A 21,912-nucleotide genomic window follows, 5' to 3' on the forward strand; every position below is an offset into this window, starting at 1 on the left:
GAAGTTTTCTTTTTTGTTGTTTTGTTTAGTTTTGAGGCAAGGTTTCACTAGGTAATCCAAGCTAGCCTTGAGCTCCTAATCCTTCTGTCTCAGTCTCGTGAATACCGGGATTACAGGTTAGTGCCATCATGTTTGGCAAGCCTTAGCAATTCTGCTTGGTCAATTAAGGATCCACTTATATCATTGATGGCAAATCTGAAAATGATTCACAAGTTTTCCTGGGTCAGAAATTGCTCATACAGACTTTTCCATTTTGAACAGATTCCTTTTTCAATTTAAGCAAAGATTGGAAGGAAAGAAGATAAGAGAGTGGGGGAAGGAAAGAATGAAAAACAAAAGGAGAGAGAGTAAGAGCATGAAGGGGAAAGGGCAATGGGAAGTTAGACTAAAGTAAACTAGGGAAGAGTTTCCAAGACACATTCTAATTCCTAAATCCAGGGTGTAGCTCAGTGGTGGTGTATGCACAGTGTGAGACCCTAAGTTTAGTCCCTAGCACCACCAAATAGATGATAGATGGATAGATTATAGATAGATAGATAGATAGATAGATAGATAGATAGATAGATAGATAGATAGGTAGAAAAGAAAAAAAGGAAAAGAAAGAAGAAGTAAAAAGAAAATAAATTTTCACAATTGTATTGATGTACAAATGATACACAGGGAGTTACACATATTCCAAATGTGTGATTTTCTCAGTTCTGATATACACTCATCCTCCAAAGTCATCACTGAACACAAGTTCACCACTTCTATCTCTCCGAAACCCCTTCCATAGCCCTTCCTGTTTCCCCATTCTTCACATGATGAGGTTGAGTTTTAAGAATTTTATGATTACATAGCATCACACAATGTTTTCTGTTTTTATAGTATGGCACCTTCCAGCACAATTGAGATTTGTATATGTTCCATGTATCAGTAGCTTTTCCTCTTTGGTACAGACATGTCTCTACATAGTTGTGCCAAAGGCCTACCAAACTTGACTTGCTCAAGATAAATCTCATTCCCTTCTCCTGACCAAAGAACCCTTTCCACATTTCCTCTCCTGGTGACTGCCAATCGTCTTAACAGGAGCATCTTCTCGGGATCCAGCCTTACCCTCCCCTCCCCCTCTTTCTGTTCATGTCCAGTTATCATAGACTCCTGCTAACAGAGCCTGTAAATAGCTTCCTGATGCATCCATTTCTTTGTGTTTTCCATGACTACCAAACAAACAAAACCATTATAATTTCTTTCCCAACTTTCTTGGAAATCTTCCCGTGTCCATTCTTTTCTTCCTGTTAGCAGTTCCCATGTGATAGCCAGGGTGATTTATTTCTAGAACACAATCCTCCAATCTGCAGCTTCTAGTCTTTTTTTTAATTATTTTTATTTATTTTTTAATTACATTATGATATTCATTAATTACACTCATGATATTAATTACATTTGTGGTATTAATTGATTTCATTTGCAGTATTCATTCAATAATTATATTTATGATATTCATTAATTACATTAATTGTATTGATTTATTACATTCATGATATTATGTCCTGATACTACTGTCCATTTGTGGGACTTCTCTATCACATAAAACAGAGATTCTGTACTTAGGAAATCATTGCTCTATATTCCTTTCTTCATCTTGAGATAACGTCTAATCTTTCTGTCTCTATGAATTTGTATATTCTATATATTTCATGTAATACAATTCTATAGTATTTGTCCTTTTTAATGTAAAAGCATTTTATATACAATTGCAGGAGAAATAATACATAGATAGCTTGAACATAAAAACAGGTTATAATTCAAAAGTCCAAGGTTATTTTAAACAGTAAAATATTTTCTCTGTAGAAAATAGTAAAAATGATAACATTTCCCAATAAGCCATTTTAAGCCAAATGATAGCTGAATTATACATATAAATATTGATTAGATTCTGAGATACAGAAGAAACTTATCTTCATCTGTTCAGAGAGCTATGTTTTACTTAAGTTGTGTAAATGAGGTTCCCCTTCACTGTTTGATTTATGGCAGACATTTTTTTATAGGCTAATCCATAATCTAAAAAGATTTTAGCTTCCCCTCCTGAAAGTATGGCCAGCATTTTCTTTCACCAGCTTGATACAATACTTTAAAAAAAAAGCATTAAAAAAATGACATCATGAAATTTGCAGGCAAATGGATGGAACTAGAAAATATCATCCTGAGTGAGGTAACCCAGACTCAGAAGGACAAACATGGTATGTACTCACTCATAAGTGGATACTAGATATAAAGCAAAGGACAATCAGACTGCAACCCACAGATCCAGGGAGGCTACCTAGCAGGGGGGGACCCTAGGATGACTATGGTTTATAATAAGTTTTGGTTTTACTCAATCACTGGGCAAGCTTTAGTGAAACATTTCACTATCAGCTTGGAGTCTTATTTAATGTATTTTCATTATTCTTAGGATTTAAAGACAAATCTTTAACTTGGCCAGCTTGAGTGGTTCCTACTGACCTTTCTACGGAGACTGACCTTTGGCCTAGTCTCAGAGCCACTAGTGACTCCATCACAGCTTCTAACCCCTCTGGCATTCCCCATTTCTGCCTGGAGCCCATCAGCAAATCACAGTTCCTGCTGTTAGGTGTTGCACGAATCCTAAATGGTCTTATAAAAAAAACTGGAGCCAGATATTGGGGTAAATGCTGAAAGACCAGAGGAAACAAGCCACAGCCACTTCTCACCCCGCCAACTTCTTAGTCAAAAGGGGAAGATCCTGTGTCCACCAATCCTCAGACTGAATGCCTCTGAGTCCTCAGCCAAAAAGGCCTGTCTCCTGCCGTTTTCTATTCCTTTCCCTGCTCAGCCATATCACTTCCTGTCTCAACCTACCTAGTGAAGGGATTAAAGGTGTGTGACTCCCAGGTACCAGGATTAAAGGTGTGTGATCCCAAGTGCTGGAATTAAAGGTGTGTGCCACCACTGCCTGGCTGTTTCCCTTTTAAATTGGATTAATCTCGTATAGTCCAGGGTGGCTTTGAACTCACAGAGATCCAGAGGGATCTCTGCCTCTGAAGTGCTAGGATTAAATGTGGCTAACTCTGTGGCTGGCTCTGTCCTCTGATCTTCAGGCAAGTTGTATTAGAGTACAACAAAATATCACCACAGTTAGGATGCTACTCAAATAAGCTACCATTATTTTAATGTTAATATTTATTTTTCTTTCTGAGATAAAATCTTATGTACTCCAGGCTACTCTTGAACCTACAACCCTCCTCCCTTAACCTCCCAAGTGCTGGGGATTATAGGATTGAGCCACACATTGGGTTCAGCTACCATCATTTTCAACCATTTCATCTGTTGCCACAAACCAGTAAGGGGGAAATTAATTTAAATCCATCCATATTCTTCTCTCTCCCTCCTCCCTTCCTCCCTCTCTTTATCTCTCTCCTCTTCCTCCCATTCAACTGTTTTTCCAAGAACTCCCTGGTCTGTATGATGGCTTCTAGAATAAATCAAACCAGCATCTTGTTGCTATATCCCTTCTACTAGATGTCCATTGCAGTTTACAGTACAGCTCAAAGTCTTCTGCACTGACCACAAGGTCCTGCTTGACCTGGCTCCTGCTCACAGTCCATCCTCTGCCACTGCCTTCCTTTTTCACTCTGCTCCAGCCCTGAGGATATCTTCCTAACTGTGTCCTTGCCTCAGCACACTCCATTGATCGTTTCTTGGAATGCTTTTCCAGCTTCTGAATGGCTGGGTCCTTATCTTCTCATTGCCAAAAAGAACTCCTTGGCCATTTTTCCTCTTCCAGGAGATCACTCTCCATTCTTCTGCTTGTTTTTGCTTTCTGTTCCTCTCAATGACTTCCCATCTCACTCCTATTGATCTCCACAGACAACTCTCAGGGTGACATGCCATCTGGCCATCTTTTTCCTCTGTAGTCTCATGGCCTTTTTGGTCTCTTCATCCCATCCAAGCCATACTATTAATAGTTTACTCACTGTTTTTAAAGTATCTCAAGGGCTGTCCCAACTCACGACTTTCAGAGATATCATCCTTTCTCTCTAAGATGGTTTCATGTAAAACTATAACATCACTTAATCCTTCCTGTCATTTAGGTCTGGCTCAAGTGTTGGTCATAAGGTAGGTCTTTTTTCATGACCCCAAGTAATACAGAAACCCTATCAGCACAACCATGACTCTATCCTTCACCTTTTATTTTCTCAAAACCCATTACTCAGCATGTTAAATAAGTTTGTTGACTGTTTTCTGCCAAGTAGGGTGTGCCATCTAACAGAGCAGCGATTGTTTTCAACACTACTGTTCACATTGTTCTTAGATAAGCAACCAACAGTTTCCCCAGGGAGACTCTGGTGCTCCTGGCCTTCCCACTGGGCCACGCTGCTGTCCACCCTCACTGGAGCATCCCCTGCCGGGCTGGCCCAGGAAGTCTTACACATAGATAGAGGAAGTGCCCCAAGGGCTGAGGCAAAGACATAGAAGGCTGTTGCAAAATAACGGGCCTCTTTACCTCTTGTGGAGTTTAATCGATCAGGATTCATCCACGCGATGTGAAAATAAAAGAAACGAGAGACCAACCTCAACAGAAACCCGCCCTTTTATTAGAACAGTGAAGGACGGCAGCCTTGGGGGAAGTGGAGACCGCGCAGAAGCTCAGGGTGCTTGAGAGTTTCACAGCGCAGAAAGGGGAACTCCTGAGGCGGGTGGTTCCATCTTCATCTCTGTTCCCCTGAAGTCTCAAAGCTGTAAACACAACGGAGGTTGATGTGCTGATCTTGTCAGGAGCGTCCCAGCTCCTAACTGCCTGTAGGTGTTACAGCCAGTGACCTCTCCTGAAGGGAGTTTCTTAGCTAGCCTGAGACTTTTCGGTCATTAAGTCCTCAGACTAGCATTTGAGCCTTAATTTTAGTACTTATCTTACAGAGAACGCAAAGACCCCCAAGGATGTGAGAAGGAGCGGCTTTCCCTAACCTTAGGGCCGGAAGTGTTTTCTTCAAGGTGGGGGACAGGGGCTGGGGAAAACAGCCCGAACTTGCTAAACTTGCGGAGTTCCAGAGGCGGGGCTTTGAGTCTGTCTCCTCTCGAGGGCTCGGCAAGCACCTCGGTGCAAAGCCTCGAGTCTGCGCAGGGAGGGCAGGACTCACAGCACTTCCTCCCGAGCCCGCGTCCTCGCCTCCAGCCCGGCCCAGCCCAGGGGCGACCACAAGCGCGCATCTGCGCTCAGCTCAGCCCGGTGCACTTCGGAGCAGCCCAGCGCATCCCGGCGCCACCCGGTGCATCTCAGCGCAGCCCCCCGTCAGCCGTCGAGGTAAGCAGCACCCCAGCCCCGCGCGCCGCAGCTCCGCGCGTCTCAGGTGGGAGGGGACCCGCGCGACACGGGTCCACTCACCGGCCACGTGAACCCGTGCTCCTGGTGCAGCCTGGAGACTCCAGGTCCGGTGTGCACCCCTTGCACTTGACCTGTGCCAGGCCTGGGGTTCTCTCTTCTCTTCCCCCTGCGTTCTGTTTCGTCCGATTGAACGTGTTTCCTGCTTAGGAAATGCTACCTGGCTCAGGCCTGAGATCTCTGAGCTGAGCTGGTAGTCTGAGACAAGACATCCCGGAAGCATTTTAGGGCACCGTGCTGTTAATTGCTAGTCTGAGACTTTTGAGAGTTGGTGGATACCAACTGGAAGTGTCCCCTTCGTTGGAAACCTTAAGAAACTGTGATTCTGCTTTTTTTTTTTTTTTTTTTTTTTGAAGATAATCTTTCCCTCTCAAATAGTCTCCTTTTCCTTGTAAAATGTGGGTGAGGATGAGTTTGAATACCAGACACAGGTTTCCTGATTTAGCTTGGAATCAAGATGCAGAAAATATTTTAAGTCATGAAGGACAGAATGCACTTATATCCCCGAGAACCCCGGTGCAGGCACCCCACTAAGACCTTACCACGTGTACCTCTTCTTTCTCCATGGAGAATGTATTTCACACCTTGGTTAAGAGTGACACGTGCTTTCCTGGAGCCGTTCAGCATCTCCCAGTTCATAGAGGTTTTTGTGATAGAGACGCCAGCGAAAGGGGAAAGGAATGCCGAGAAGAAACGGTGGGTGGATCCTCCATGAAAGAGCTGTGTGGTGTGAACAAAAACAAGGACGGTGCTACTCGCTTCTAAAATCTGAGACTCCAAACCGAACATTCAGCAAGGAAACCTTGGCCTTCACACTAAACCAGGAGTTTTTCCTTGTGGGCCTCACTAACACACAGGCACATGGGCCTTGAGAGGACTGCTGGCCAGCAAGATAGCAGGAGATAGGAAAAGCGTCCTCTGTCATGTGCCTCCAGGTGCTGATTCCTGTCTGCTCAAAGAGCTGCCAAAATGTAATATCATCTTCCAACTGTTAGTACTTACTTTGTACATTCTTACAAATACTTGTGACTTTTCTGGTACTTGGAACACTCAGATTGTTGCTGCACATCTGATACTAACTAGACAGGGATGGACTTAATTACATTGTCAAGCCACACTGGGACTCAAGTAGTAGATGAGGTTATACAATATAAGAATGAAAACATAACCGTGCTGTGAAGGGCTGGGGGTGCAGCTCAGCTGTGGAGCACTGTGTTCAGTACCAGAGGGAACAGGAGGGTATGCTAACAGACTGTATGAGCTGAAATATAAACATTTTGGGTGGTTTTTGTTTCTGAGAAATACCACCAAAAAGCAAAGCAATTTCTGGTCTCCATGTAAGTTGCCAACATTCCATTCTATTACATTTCAAAAGTCCTGAGTTACTATTTTTCGAGAAATGTAACTTGGAAATGTGTAGTTAATTACACATACTACTCACTAGGCTCTGTTTTGCCCACTATATTTTCTTTGAATTTTTGTATTCTGAGAATGTATACCAATTCTCCACTATAGTTTCACCTTATGTCACGTATAGATAAAAAGTTCTAGATATTTCAATATTATATGGTGAGCAATTTATAGTTTGTTGCCATGAATGTTTGTGTTGTGCTACTTTGATTTCTCAAAGAGCATTGTTGTTTTCCTTTATTTCTACTTATTTCTAGTCATTTTTATTTCATTTTATCTATTTTGATAAATAATCCTTTTAATGAATCTATGGGGTTTTTTTTAGGGTAAATTCAGTTTGTGTTCTATAGTCTATCAGACAGAACCTTATGAGTGACCTTAGGCACTTTCAAAGTAAAATAATTTAAAATAAAATAGGACAAACATGGAACATTTTTGTTTCATTATACACATAACTGGAAGGTCATTTTGTGCAACATTTTGGATAATTTTGTGTGTGAGAAAAATTGTATATTGCAGCTAAGTGCCTGGGTGCCTTTTCTTCCCCCTTGGAGATGCTGACTAAATCTGTCTGGTACGTCTGTGTTTGAACTGTGACACGTCACATGAGGTTAGATCGAGCATCAAGATGGAATAATTTTTACTATTAGCGTGATTGATATTTTCAGTATGAAAATGTATCTTTTTTATCAATTCTTTCATCTGAAATGACAGGTTTCTTAAAGTTCAAGCATCATAGGAATTCAGATATAAAATAAATATAAACTTTAAGATTTAAAGATATTTGGTGGGGACATTGGTTGTTCGGCGATGGTTATATGCTAAAGCAGAGTTATAATTATCAGGAGACCTGCCTTTCAATCTGGAAAAACAGTACATTTCTCTAGGGAAGAGAGAAGAGCAGCGCTAAGACACAGCCCCACCTCCACCAGTTCAAGAGCCTGTCTTCATGGTGGCAGGGCAGGGTCCGAGGACAGTGAGGGCTTAGAGACCAGAACTGCCAAAATGCCTCCACTGCACCACTGCACCCTCACTTCCCAGCCAGATTCTGTCACCATATAAGGTTCAAAGCATGCTTGCTAAATCAGTTCCACTTCTCAGGGGCACCAGCAAAATGTCTCAAGCCCCAAGACCCAGGGCATCATACTTCCCAGTACAGACACTGCAGCGGCTTCAGTTCAGGACTCCGTTTCCACACATTTCCTGAGTGCCGACTATGAAACTCAGTCACCAAGGACTGTATAATGAGACCTATTTCCTTCCTTCTCTTTCGAATTGGGTTCCCTTTTGATCACTGTGTGGCGATAGTACATAATGCTTATTGTTTCTTATTGAACTTGTTGTTTCATTATCCAAGTTCTGGAGACCAGAAGTTTCATATTGTGGATATTGGGGGGTGGGAGATAGAATGTTTGCATATACATGAGATATCATGAGGATCAATTCCTAGCATGAAATTCATTTGTTTCATACACACTTGATACACATAGTTGGATGGTACTTTATGCAATGCTATAAATAATTTTGTGAATGAAAGAGTTTATGTGTTTCAGCTAACAGAGATAATGAGTATCCCCCCCAAAAAAACCGCTGCAGCCCTGGGAAGGCTAAATAAACTCTCTGTTCCATGTCTATTTTTTAAATCTCTTTTTTTATTTTTTTATTTATGTGCATTGGTGTGTTGCCTGCATGTATATCTATATAAGGGTGTCGGGCACCCTGGAACTTGAATGACAAACACTTGTGAGCTGCCATGTGGGTGCTGGGAAATGAACCCTGGGTCCTCTGGAAGCACAGCCAGTGCTCTTAACCACTGAGCCATCTCTCCAGCCCCCTATAATTATATTTTGACTCTGAACTGTCATGTGTAATCAGTGATTTCATGTTAGTGTTTCAAAGTGTTTCAGATTTTGGAAGATCTGGGATTTGAGGTTTTCAGAGTTAGGGATGCTTACCATGTATGGTGTACCAGACACTGAGATGGCTGGATTACGGTGTGGTTTGTTAATCTTCACATCTAGGCTTGTACTACTGTAACTCCTCTTTGTCACTGACAAAATGAAAGCGCAGCGCGTTTAAGAAATGCAGAGAGAGAGTACCACGCAGAGCTAACACTGACCTGCACAAGTTTGAAAGCAGCACCCTGCATCAAGCACCAGGGCTCAGATGAGGGGAAAGATGGGTCCTCAGTGACCTTGTAGCCTACAAGTGGGGAGAAAACCAGACCATGATAATTCTACATGTGTCTGATGTTGTGTTCTGTGTGACCACATAGCGGGTCCCTACAGCAGACCAGAGTGAGGCAGGGGGGTGAATGAAAGACAGCCGAACAGGACAAACAAAACATCGACAAACTTGTCTTATTATAGATAGAAGACAAGAGAGATATCATCTTCAGCTTTATAGTTATTACCTTTATCTTTTGGCAAGTAATCTCCTTCGGCCTAATCGTGTTTTCATTCTTATCTTTGTTATATCCAAATTCCTTGATTAAATCAACAAAGTAGTAAATCTAATCTTTTCTCTAACTCTATCGGAAGTCTTTCTGATTGGTCTTATAGACTCATCAGAAACATGCCTGTGCGCTGGGAGGGAGATAAGAGCTTAATTACAGGGGAATTGTGTTCCCACACAGTGGCTGGAAGATTTATGTCCAGGTCAGAGAAATAAAAGGTAACACCAGAACAAGTGAGCTGTGATTGGGTATTTTCCCTTCATTTGTATTATGAAAGTGTTCATGTATACAAATGATTACTATCTATATTCATATATCCATATATGTATATAACATTACTCTCCTTAACAACTTACTACTTGGGGTATCATGTCTCTAAAGATAAGGTCCAAATATGCCATCTCACCTACAGCTGCCTAGGCCTCTCCATCTCACATTTGACCCTATCAGTTTCCCCGACCATATATCCTAGTCAGGGTTACTTTTGCTGTCATGATTAAAAGCAGCTTGGGGGAGGAATGGGTTTATTTGGCTTTCACTTCCATACCACAGTTCATCATCAAAGGAAGTCGGGACAGGAACTCAAGCAGGACAGGAACCTGGAGGCAGGCGATGATGTAGAGGCCATAGAGGAGTGCTGCTTACTGGCTTGTTCCTCATAGCTTGCTCAATCTGCTATATTATAATAGAACCAAGAACCACCAGTCCAAGGGTGGCCCCACCCACAATGCCTGGGGCCTTCCCCCATCAATTACTAATGACAAAAATGCCCTACAGGCTTTCCTACAGCCTGCTCTTATGGAGGCATTTTTCTCAACAGAGGTTTCCTCCTCCCAAATGACTATAGCGTGTGTCAAGTTAACATAAGACTAATGTCAATCGGGGCCAGGCTCTGCCAATGAGCAAGCAATACCTAAATCCTGTGGCATATCTTTCTAAACAACTAGATTTTGTTACAGAGGGATGGCCACCCAGTCTACACATCCTGACCATTTGCCCTCATAATCCCAGAAGCTAGCAAACTTTCTTCACATGATCTAGTAACTATGTATTCATGTCATCTGAGCACAGATCTCAGTCACCAAGCTTTCCTTGCTCCATCACCCTCCCAGGTCCAAATCTTACTTACATACCTAGCTTCTTGACTCTATCCTTCGAACCCTGCCCTACCCTCACCTCTGCCACTGGCATTGCTCAATTTGAGAGCCTTACAAAAACAACAACAACAACAACAACTTCCATGAATAGCCAGTCCCTTTGAACTCATGCAAGGGAGACCCATGATCCACCTGCCCCCCAAGACTCTCCCCTAAGACCTCTTTGCTTCTTTCTTCGCTATCCAACAGTGTCCTTTACATTCCTCAAGACAGAACTTTGAAAGCATACTAACAAGTCCTTACATCTTCTAGATCCCAGTGCCCTCTCTTAGTGTAGAGATAGGAGATACAGTCAATACTTCTGACTCTGTCTATCATTCCTAACAGTGGGTGTGAGATATAAGAGAAGTAAGCTCTAAGGATTTCCTCGAATGTTTTGGCCTAAACGGCTGGAATGTGAGATTGCCATCAGCTGTGGTGAGAAGTTAGAGGTGACCAAAGTTCAGTTTGGGGGATGAGTGAGTGTGAAATATCAATTGGTAACCATGATACACCTTCTTGTCCTGTACAAGGCTAAGTGAGCATGAAAAATACTGCTTACTATTCCCATTTTACAAATTAAAGATGATGGTTAAAGAGCCTCAGAGATTCATACAAGATTTCACCATTAAGAAACGGGACATAAGACAAGACCTTTGGGGGTTCCAAAGACTTAAACCATCCTAATCTAGCTAGTTTAAGAACACAATCAGCACTGTTCCACTTCTGGGATAGTCACAAGAGAACTTACATTGTCTTTAACAAGTGTGAAAGGAAGGAATTAACACGGAGGAACATACATACTTTGTTAGTCAGTGACACCAACACTGTGCCATGTCTGCAGCAAAGAAATACGGTCCCCAAGGAGGCAGGATGAGGCCTGGCCCCAACACAGAGCTTTTTGTGCCCAGAGGTGAAAGAGTTTCTGTTTCCAAAATCTAAAGCCAGATTTGGAATAAAAGGATGCATTCTCACTGTGCAACTGGATTTCAAATCGAGGATCCTCTAGAAGCTACTAAAAATATCAGGGATTAAGGTAAGATGTTTAAAATGCTGACAGAAAGTCGTTTTGCTAGTGGAGCTTGAGATTAAAAAAAAAAATTCACTTAGCTTGGCAACAGGTGTCGAGGTGTGTAATTGGGAAGTGATAGGACTGGTAGAATGCCGATAAAAAGTCATCGACCACATTGATGTAGACCAGGGTTCTCAGCCTGTGGGACGCCACCCCTCAGGAGTCCAATGACCTTTTCACAGGAGAGGCTCTGTCCTCCACAGAAAAATGTAGTCTTTGATTCTTAGACTGTCATCTCAAAAGATCAAATTGTGTAGATGGGACAGGATGAAAGAGATGCCACAAAATATTTCTCTAGTTATCTCTCATGCTTTCTCAGCCACTTTTCTGACTGAGTTTATCTACGGCTACTGTATTTGTGCTATTAACAGACTCCTTCTCTCTGCTGCTGACATCCACAGCTGGCAGTTAAGTCAAGGAACCAGCTAAGCTTGGGGTGCCCCGTTGTTTCCATCTTAGGGTGGTGACTTCTTCGGTGAAGGACTGGACCCCCTTTGTCCCCAGAGCCCCTCTTCTATTGCTCTCCTTCTGATTCCGTTCCATAAATGATAGGAGTCGGCAAGCCAAGACTCGTTCTTCATGTGTTTAGAATCCGGTGGCTTATATTTCCCTTGTTGTAAACAGCAAGCAGAATGAAGTCCTGTGGGCCGTGTTAGTGAAGAAAGCGCAGTGCAGTGACGACTGGACAGAGAGGTGGAAATCCCAAGAGATCACATCCTCACAGTCAGTTGATGGAGTTGGGGCTGGTACCTAACATATGTGTGTGTTAGATGAAACTTTTCTCAACACAATATAGTTGGAACTTTGATTTTCTTCATTTCAATTTTTTGTTCTTGGTTTTTCAAGACAGGGTTTCTCTGTGCTGTCTTGAAACTCACTCTGTAGACCAGGCTGGCCTCGAACTCACAGAGATCCCCCCCCCCCCCCCCCCCCCCCCCCCCCGCACCTCTGCTTCTGGAGTGCTGGGATTAAAGGCCCTGCGCCACCACCTCCCAGCTTTATGTAAACTATTATTATCTATGGAGGGTCAACCAGGTACCAGTGGGAAAAGTATAAAATGTGGTCCCTCATGCCCAAAAGATTCCAGCCCAGTGGGAAGACATGGCCTACAAATAAACACGTGATAGTGAATAGTGTCCACTGATAGGTGCAGTCTCATGCAGTAGGAGCAGGCAGTGTACGCTGGTGGCCTAGGTGGTTTTGAAAGATAAAGGTATGTCCTGGTGACTCAGTGGAAGGAGGCTGCCTCCAACACCAGACACATGGAACAGTGCAGCAGAGCTGAAGCATAGAATGCAGTGGGAGAGGAAACGGAGCAGCTGTGAGTAATATTCAGACTGTATTCATGTGATGCGGTCCCCATGTCCAATCGTGTTTGAGTCAAAGGCTGAGATAATCCTGAACATTCCAGGTCAGAATTAGCCAGAAGATACAGTACATACCTCACATGGAACTTTGAACTTCCTAGAAGCCTCATAAAAAAATTAACAAATATAATTTGGTATTACTTCTAACCACATATTTTATGAACAATCCAAAAATATTACCTAATAGATGTTAATTGTTTAAAAGTATAGCAAATTTAAGCAAGAGTAAATTATTAATGCGTGATTTCTTTTTCAAATGGTTTCCCAGATCCGTTGGGGTTTTGTGTGTACAGCACATTTCAGCTCAGCCACAGCTCAAGTGCCAAGTAGCTGTGTGGGGCTGGTGTCTGTGGAACTGGGCAGGGCAGCTAGAGATAAACACAGGTGAACGGAGGGTACTGGGTAAATTCTGAAGTCAGCTGAAGGAAAGGGAAGGGAAGAATGTTTGCTATGTTTTTATCCCTAGCACCTGATTTGAATTCATATTTAAATCCCAAGTGGTTTGTTGTTGTTTATTGTTTTGTTTTATTTGTTTGTTTGTTTTTCAAGACAGGATTTCTCATTGTAACCCTGGCTGTCCTGGAACTAATTCTGTAGACCAAGCTAGGCTCAAACTCAGATCTGCCTGCCTGTGCCACACACACACACACACACACACACACACACACACACGCCAAGCTTTAAATCCCAAGTGTTTTATTAGCACTCAAATTTGTTTTCTTTTTATATTTCCTCTCCACCCTTTTCCTCCACACCTTATATTTTGTGTGTTCTGCCTAAAAGTGACAGGGACAGAAGAAAATAACTAGAAATTAACAGCAGAGCCTGCTGCCCTAAAACCCACATCCGGCCAAATGTGATCTGTTGCCCTGGGCAACCCTGGTTGTCAACTTTTGTTTTGTTTTCATTTCGGTTCACGTTCTAGTTCACAAGCATAACACATGGTCAGCAGCAGCAATTCATTTGCTGTGGCCCTCCACCCTGAAAATGCACTCCCCTCTCAGGAGAGGGCACAGTCAGATTTGGGGTACAGAGCTGGAGACACCTGGAGTACACAGCTTGAAAAGCCTTAGAGTAGACAGTGTGTTCCTCTCCTTTTCAGAAAATGGAGTCTCTGGCATAGAAACTGTGTGTACAAATGTTTGGTCACAGCAGAAAGTGTGGATATATGAAATCCAGCGATATTGTTGTGGACTTAGGAGTGTGTGTGTGTGTGTGTGTGTGTGTGTGTGTGTGTGTGTGTGTGTCTTGGCGGGGGAGACTGATAACCTGTTTCAACTGGCTACTTTGAAAGGAGAACATAATAATAAAAAATAAAAAGTCCTTGGCATTAGACTGTTAGCATTTGAATGTGAAGTGTCCCTCCAGGCTCCTGTTCTGAATACTTAGCCCTGTGGTGCTATCTTGGGACCTGTGGTGCCTTCAGGTAGAGGAGCCTCACTGGAGGAAAGACTGCGCTGAACTGGGCCTTTAAGACTGTGCCGCCCTGGTCCCGTACTGCTTGTCAAATGTCCTCATCCGAATTCACTCAGGTGCCTAGAAACCGGCAACATCGTGTTGGAAATGGTGTGGGCAGAGTAAGGAGAAGAAACAGCGATCACAGCCAGATACCGATGGGGCTTAAACCTGGTGAGATGCAGACCGGACCTGAGCATTGAGAGCTCAGCGGAAGTACTTGGACTAGCATCTGACTTGTTTGAAGTCTTTGGAACAAAACAAAAGGAGAATAAATTCCCATAGAAGTGCCCTTAGAATAAATCAAGTGTTTCCCCCCATTTGTGTTCGTATTTGAAATAAACCTGTGTTATTCAGGTTCCTGCCAGTCATGAATCATATCTTTCAGCTAAGAGTGTACAACATTTCTGTTCTTCTACTGCACTCTCCCTGGGTGGCAGTGCCACTGTGCAATGCCAGTGAAAACTCATATAGTCGTCTTTCATTGTCCATGGGAGGTAGGTTTCAGGATGCCACTGAACATCAAAATCCATGGCTGTTCGGGTCCCCTATATAAATAAAATGGTGTAGTATTTACACAGAACCCACACAAGTTTCCACATGTATTTTAGATCATCTCTAGGTTAGTTAACATCTCTACTGCAACATAAATGTTATAGAAATAGCTGTCACAATGTATTATTTAGGGAGTAATAACACAAAGGAAATCTGTATTAGCTGGGTATAGTGGTACACGAGTGTAATCTCTGTACTCAGAAGCTGAGGCAGGAGGATGGAGACTTGGAAACCAGCCTAAACTACATAATGGCAAGACCCTATCTCAAACCAAAGAGAGGGAAATGTGGAGGAGGAGAGGGAAGAAAAGGGCCATATATGTTAAATAGTTCTTTTTTTATTAGGTTTTCATTTTGGGTGGTTTCTGACTTGTCTACTCTATATTATGATTATTTCCCCTCATCGCTGTCTCTTACCCACCCCCACTCCTGCTGGCTTCCTTCTTCCCAGATAGCTGGCCCTGCTTTCCTGTCTTACTTCTGGGTGTTCATGATGCAAAGGCATGTCATATGCAGGAGACAAGTTATGGTGCTCTTCCCCATCTTCCAGGTGTTACAGTTCCTCTTCCATGATGTCCCCTGGGCCTAAGAGTGAGTGACATAAATGTTCCATTGTAAGGTTGAATACTCTACAGCCCTTATTCTCAGCTCTTTGTTGGGTTGTAAGTCTACATTTTGACCACTGCCCACTGTCAAATGAGGCTTCTCTGATTAAGGCTAAGGTTTGAGCTAGTCTATGGACATAAACATGAATATTTAGAAAGTTGTTTAGCAACATATTTATTCAGTTGTAGTTTCCCCACATGGCCTGCAACCTCCCTGGCCATCAGCTTTGACTGGGTTTGCAGTACCAGGCATGTGTTATCTCTCATGGAAGTGGGCCTTGGACTCAGTAAGGAAGCAGTTGGTTACCCCAAGAACAGTCATGCCACTGTTACAACACTGGGTATATCTTGTCTATAAAGTCAGTGGGGCCCACGGCTGATTAAACTGTTGATAATTCTCCTCTCCCAACATGTTGCCTAGCACCTTCCAGCACCCGGCATGCTCATTAATAGCAGGAAGCCTCCAGTTCAATTCCAGCTGATATCACTGCAAACACATTTTTTTAAGTAAATATTTTCCCAAGCTTGGTGAAATCTTCAAATAGTGAACCAACCAATAAGGATGGTCACCTATAAATGCAAAGTTATTTCCTGAAACAGGGGTGTGTGAAGAGTATTAATAAGCAGGACAAGAGTGTCATGAGGTAAAGTGGATCACAGAGCAACCATTTCTAAAGAAAGAGATTTGTTAAAAACTGAGAGTGGGGTTTATTGTAATGATCTTTCCCACATGCAATGAACGTTAAACTACTTTGGGAGGCACAAAGGAAAGAAACCAGGCTGGGAACCAGTTCCTCACCTTCTTAGAACAATGCCTTGAAGCGTTGTTCTCCACCAACAAAGGGAACTCAATGATTTTCTTAAAATAATGGGTCTGGTATATCTCAGAGGCTTTTTTGACTGTGCAACCATTTTCTGTCACTTCTGCCACTTTGATACCCACAGCCACACCTGTGGCTAAGTTCAGCTACTGCGAAAACCCTATTCTATTGTCTGTTCTCTTGTTATATATCTTTAAATCCCCTTCCAAGACCTGTGGAGAAAACAAGTCATGAAAACACTAAGTCGTTAGTCTTCCTGACCTGATTTCTGGTCATGAAATGAAAGGCTTGGACTGAGTTCAACTGTACCCATGTTGCTAGCTCTTATTCTTTGACAGTAGGTTCGTGAAGTCGGGGTTGTCCAGAAAGTGAAGAATTTGTGACATACACCAGGTCCCATGGGGAGTCCGATATATCAATAGTGCATTTCCGTTGCAGAAATCTCAAAACAAAACAGAACAGCACAATGGGGCCAGTGAGGTGGATCAGTGGGTAAAGGTACCCGCCTGGCAGCCTGAATACTAGAACCCACATAGTAGGAGAGAACTGACTCCTACAACCTCCCCTCTGATCCCTACACATGCACACAAAGTAAATAAAAATGCAATTAAAAAATAGCCAGCATTTAAAAATGTTTCTTTGATTATATAAAATGTGTTCTTGTAGAAAAAAAAATGATGGATGCTTAGCCCCTACTTTAAATAGACAAAATCCTGAAGTGGTGTCTAGGCTTGTACTGTTATCTAAAATAATCACTGTTTTCATTGCCATATTACACACGAGGAAACTAAACCAGCAGAGACGTTTGTCTACGGACGTCCAGCAGCGAGGTGAATTGACTGAGCACAAGGTAAATGGCAAATGCTTAGATGAAGACCAAGACTCTGCCTGGGCTCACAGAGTGGTGTGGAAGACAGACACGTTATCAGAAATATTTGATCTGGACAAACAAATCTAGTCACAGAGCTCTGAGCAAGGCAACTGCTGCTTTCCTGTTCTTACTGCTCCCAGTCCATGTTTTGGGAGGCAGTGTGGATGGTGACTGTGAACACCAACAGCAGAGCCAGACTAGGCCATAGGCAAGCTCCACATTTCACTTGCGGCCTCATTCAGATTAATTTATCTGAAAATCTAAAGGGCTGGAATCATGTTACTACCATCCAGGATTGTTTGGGAAATTAAGTGACGTGCTGTAGGTTTTGAAGGGACTCTAGCCAGCCCAGGCCTGGCAAACATGGCCCTGGCAGCCCTTGCCTTTCCCCCATTCCCTCCACCTTGCTAAAAACCCATCAGATGACATTCCTGAAGCTAGCCCCCAAGGTCTACTCCCTTATTTGGCCACTTCCTCCTCCCAAGGATGACAACCAAGGTCCAGCTATGGAAGTATTGAAGTCCATCAATCAAAAGCCCACTTTGGCTCACCTAATTAACATATCCAATTAATATTAAACACCTCATCCTCACATGGTGTTTCCCCTTGTACCTTATAAACTGTCATTTGCCTACAGGCCATGTCTGGCTCCTCTCTATCCAGACGCAGTCCTTTGTCCCCTTGGGACACATACCCCTGCCCCCTTTCCCTTGTTCCCTTCCCCTTCTCCCTTGTCCTCTCTCTCCCATCTCTGTCCCTTATCCCTGCCCTCTGTCCTTCTGGGACAAATAAATCTCCTTTGTCCTGAGAACTTGGCCTTAGGGGTCCTGAGCTGATACTTTCCTTTCAGGTTAGTCTGACCTCCAATAATGGTTCCATATGTATGATTCCTGCCATTACCGACATGGGTACTGGTATATATTAATACAAACATGTTTTGAGCACTAAGTGCCATTGGTGGCACTATGTCTGGTATTAATGGAATAAAGGTATAAAATTTGTTCCTATATCATAACAAAGAGCCTATGGAAGAAGCTACAGAGATGGCTCATCCTTTAAGAGCACCTACTGCTCTTGCAGAGGACCTAGGTTCTGTTTCCAGCACCCACAGAATGGCTCACAACCACCGGTAACTCTTGTTGCAAGGATCCAGTGTCCTTTTCTGGTCTCTACTGGCTCCTGCACACACACACACACACACACACACACACACACACACACACACACACAGTGCACATGGATCCACACAGGCTCACACATACACATATAAATAAAAATAAATCTTTTTTAAAAAGGAAGAGAGAGAACATAATTCAGATCATAAGTAAACTGCTGCTCCAGGACTTTAGACAAGGTAGACCGTTGGAATGTAGCCAAGGATCTTGACCTTGGCTTATGCAAAATGTAGAACTTCAATGAGTGGGAGAAACTGAGAAAAACACTGCAGAGGTGATGTGAATGATGTGCTCACACATGTGGTACCATTCAATAGAGCGTGGTTCATCTATCAGGGTCCACAAATGGGACTCAGTGGGTTATTGAGAGAGAGAGAAAATTAATGAAAATACATTGAGAAGACAAATGGTGTATTAAGGAAAAGACAAATTAATTACACTATGTTCACTTTCAACAGTATTAGATACCTAGAGGTAATTGTAATCTGGAAATATTAGATAGATAATTTCAAAAATAATTCATAAATTCTAAATTTCTCACAGTACTGAGTAACACGGTCAGAGCTCTCACTGTCCTGCAGTATGTCATCGCCTCTTGGTCCAGGGTATTGACACTATATAGACTACCCAACCATTAGTCACTTAGCTATTGTTTAGGTTTCAGATCAAAAGTTCTATGTCAGAGTGCACGTGTTCAAGTGACCTCCATTAGATAATGGCTCCTAAGTGCAAGAGTAATAATGCTGGCAGTTTTGTTATCGTATAGTTTATAATTTTTCTATTTTAGTATTATTTATCATTGTTGCTCTCTATCTGTGCCTAATTTTATCAATTAAAATATCAGAAGTATGAAAAGGAGTTAGCCACAATCTCAGGTATCCACTTCGGATCTTAGAATATACACATCTGGCAATGTGTTGGGGGTGGATTGTGGGTGAGCTCATCCTAGGATTTCTCTGAGCATCTCTTCTAGTTGGCTGGGGAGATGTGGGTTTGGCTTATGTGGGTTGGGACAGGGCTGCCCTATCAGACCTGTGTGCCTGGACTGGAAGCCCTGGTCCCTCCCCTCCTCGGTCCTTCACCATCAGTCTGCCTTTCTAAGGTTGATGTGCCTTTGAAGGATCCGATGCTTGCCTCCTTCTGAACTTAGGTGTTCAGATATCCTACTGACCCAGCCTTGGGGACTGGGCTACAGTACAGATTCCCATCATCCCAGAAAAAGACTTCAAGGGACAGTTGTCCCTGGTGAATGCTGACCTTGGAGAGCCAAGCAATGTCTCCACAACTTGATAGCACATGATGAAGCCACAAGAGAATAATTTCATTTGGGGCTGGCGTCTCTGCTGCAGGCCTTCGTTCACGCTGCTCAGGAGCCTGTGGAGACAATGAGCTCGGGGCTGCAGGATGGTTAAAAAAAGTTTTACTAACAGGCAAATGAGGGAGACACAGAGAAAACCAGTCTATTGCTTAGCTAACTGAAGTGAAAAGGTAGGCCATATGCTTAAGTATTATGAGTGTGTTATCCAAAAGAAATGCCTGTGTTGGTATTTTTCATTTAAGGTGGGGAAGTTGTATATTGAGTTTTGTAAAACACATAAATACATAACTTCTAGAATTTAATTGCTTTACTTTCAGTTATCTGCTGATTCTAGATTCAGCTGTTTGGGAACTCAGGGGGGTTATTGCTAATGCTGTTACTGCTGCTGTTTTCAGTGCTAGGAGTTAAACTCGGGGCCTTGTGCACCTTGGGGATTCTGTGTGGGGGTGTGCATGTGTGTTTCTCTCTCTCTCTCTCTCTCTCTCTCTCTCTCTCTCTCTCTCTCTCTCTCTCTGTGTGTGTGTGTGTGTGTGTGTGTGTGTGTGTGTATTCATCCATGTGTGTTTAAGGCAGATATTAGTGATTAGGAAAGGTTAAGCAGCGATTTCCTATGGATGGCTTCGGTGTAAACTGATTTTAGCCCTGGCTGGTTCTCTAAGGTTGAATTATAAGTCTACCTGAAGTTCCTTTGAATTGGTCCTGGATTGTAGTTCTGTCATAACCTATTGTTATGGTTTCTATTGATCACAAATAATGGCTCACTAATACAAATACTTGCACAAATCATTCAATAAGTATTTTTATTGAATGTATATAGGGAACAGAAAACTATCACACTGGGGAAAGAGACGAGACAGAGTCAAAAGGCTCAGCCTGGATTGCATAGTAATTCCCAGGCCAACCTGGGCTGTACAGAGACCCTGTCTAAAGAAAAATCCACCTCTGCTTTCAGTAGCATCCATTAAAAAATTAAGATTTACATTTTATATTAAAAACTAACTTAAAATTGGTCATTTGACTAAGCAAAGGAGCTAAAATTACCAACAGCTATAAAACCCTTAGAGAAAAAAATAGGATTAGATTTTCATGACCTTAAACAAAGCAATAATTTCTTAAAATACAAAAACCACAAACAACAAAAGGGAAATATATAATTTGGTCTCCAACCAAATTAAAATCTTTTGTGCTACAGTGTCTTCAAGAAAGCAGAAAGTCCATGTAGAGAATGGAAGAAAACACAGGTCCTATCTCTAAGAACGACTGCTGGCCAGAATATTTAAAATATTCTTTTAATACAAAAATAAAAAGATAATCTACTTTAAAGCTGGACAAAGGGTGTTAATTGATATTTCTCCAAAGAACATATAGAGAGACCAATTTAAGTATATGCCAATATGTTCAGCATCATAAGAGAAATGCAGATCAAAAGCAATGGAAGACTTCACACGCATGAGGATAGCTGTCATCAAAAGACAGAAGACAACAGCAGACGTTGATGAGGCTGTGGAGAAACAGGAACCCAACTAAATATCCATTAACTGATGAAAAAGAAATGTGGTTCTTATACATATTATAGTTTGGGTGAACTTAGAATACATTGTGCTGAGTTCAAGAAGCCATATACGGAAGAGCAAACACCATATGACTCTTTTTAAGAAATGCCCAGAACACACAAATTTAAAGAGAAAGTAGCTGGGTGGCTGCTTAGGATTGGAAGGAGCTGGGGTGAGTGGGGACAGAGTCTCTTCCAAAGGAGAAGACAGTGTCCCCAAATTAGATTGTGGTGGTAGCTACACAATCTGCATCTGTGCAAGAGCCATTGAATTGCACACTCATCAGAGATGAATTCTCTGTTGTCATCTGCATTCTGAGAAGACGCAAAGCACCAGGAGCCAACTGTGCTCTGGATTCGGTCCGTTAAAAGGGCTGGGGGGTGATTATTTATGATGTTATTAATGGTAGGTTTTGTGGAGAGAGCAGGATGGATGTTTGAAAGATAACATCCAAGAGGTTGATAAAGATTAGACAACAGAAACATTTTAAAGCCACATTGAAAAGTTTCAGAGTAAATCCCTCAGTAAAGTGATAAAAAAGCTATGCTAAGCTAAACCGTGCGGAGGGAGAACATTGTAGTGGTGTCCCAGAAGCTGATTAAGAGGCAGAGTCTGTGGGTAGGGAGGTTAATGGTATACTGGTGGAAGAGTCACAACGAAGCGTGAAGAGGACCTGAACAGGAAGGGAGGGAGTCGGACAAGAAAAGGCGAAGGCTAGATTCACCAGACAAGTCAGCTAT

The 21,912-nt window shown here is 42.5% G+C and overlaps 1 protein-coding gene and 1 long non-coding RNA gene across 2 annotated transcripts in view; one reads left to right on the forward strand and one right to left on the reverse strand.

Moving 5' to 3' along the window:
- Positions 1-4,573: 4,573 nt before the first annotated feature.
- LOC128103983 (uncharacterized) lies at positions 4,574-5,718 on the reverse strand. Its single transcript, XR_008215824.1, has 2 exons — positions 5,384-5,718; positions 4,574-4,737 (listed from the first exon to the last, which is right to left on the reverse strand). It is a non-coding gene; the product is annotated as an uncharacterized LOC128103983 (long non-coding RNA).
- Apbb1ip (amyloid beta precursor protein binding family B member 1 interacting protein) overlaps positions 4,737-21,912 on the forward strand; it is a 101,313-nt gene continuing 84,137 nt past the window's right edge. Inside the window, exon 1 of the mRNA XM_052728701.1 lies at positions 4,737-5,302. The gene's annotated coding sequence lies outside the window, so the exon portion shown is untranslated. The remainder of the gene's footprint in view (positions 5,303-21,912) is intronic.

The sequence above is a fragment of the Peromyscus californicus genome, unplaced genomic scaffold (assembly GCF_007827085.1).
Source record: "Peromyscus californicus insignis strain IS unplaced genomic scaffold, ASM782708v3 Scaffold_8__1_contigs__length_139910024, whole genome shotgun sequence".
Taxonomy (NCBI): domain Eukaryota; kingdom Metazoa; phylum Chordata; class Mammalia; order Rodentia; family Cricetidae; genus Peromyscus; species Peromyscus californicus.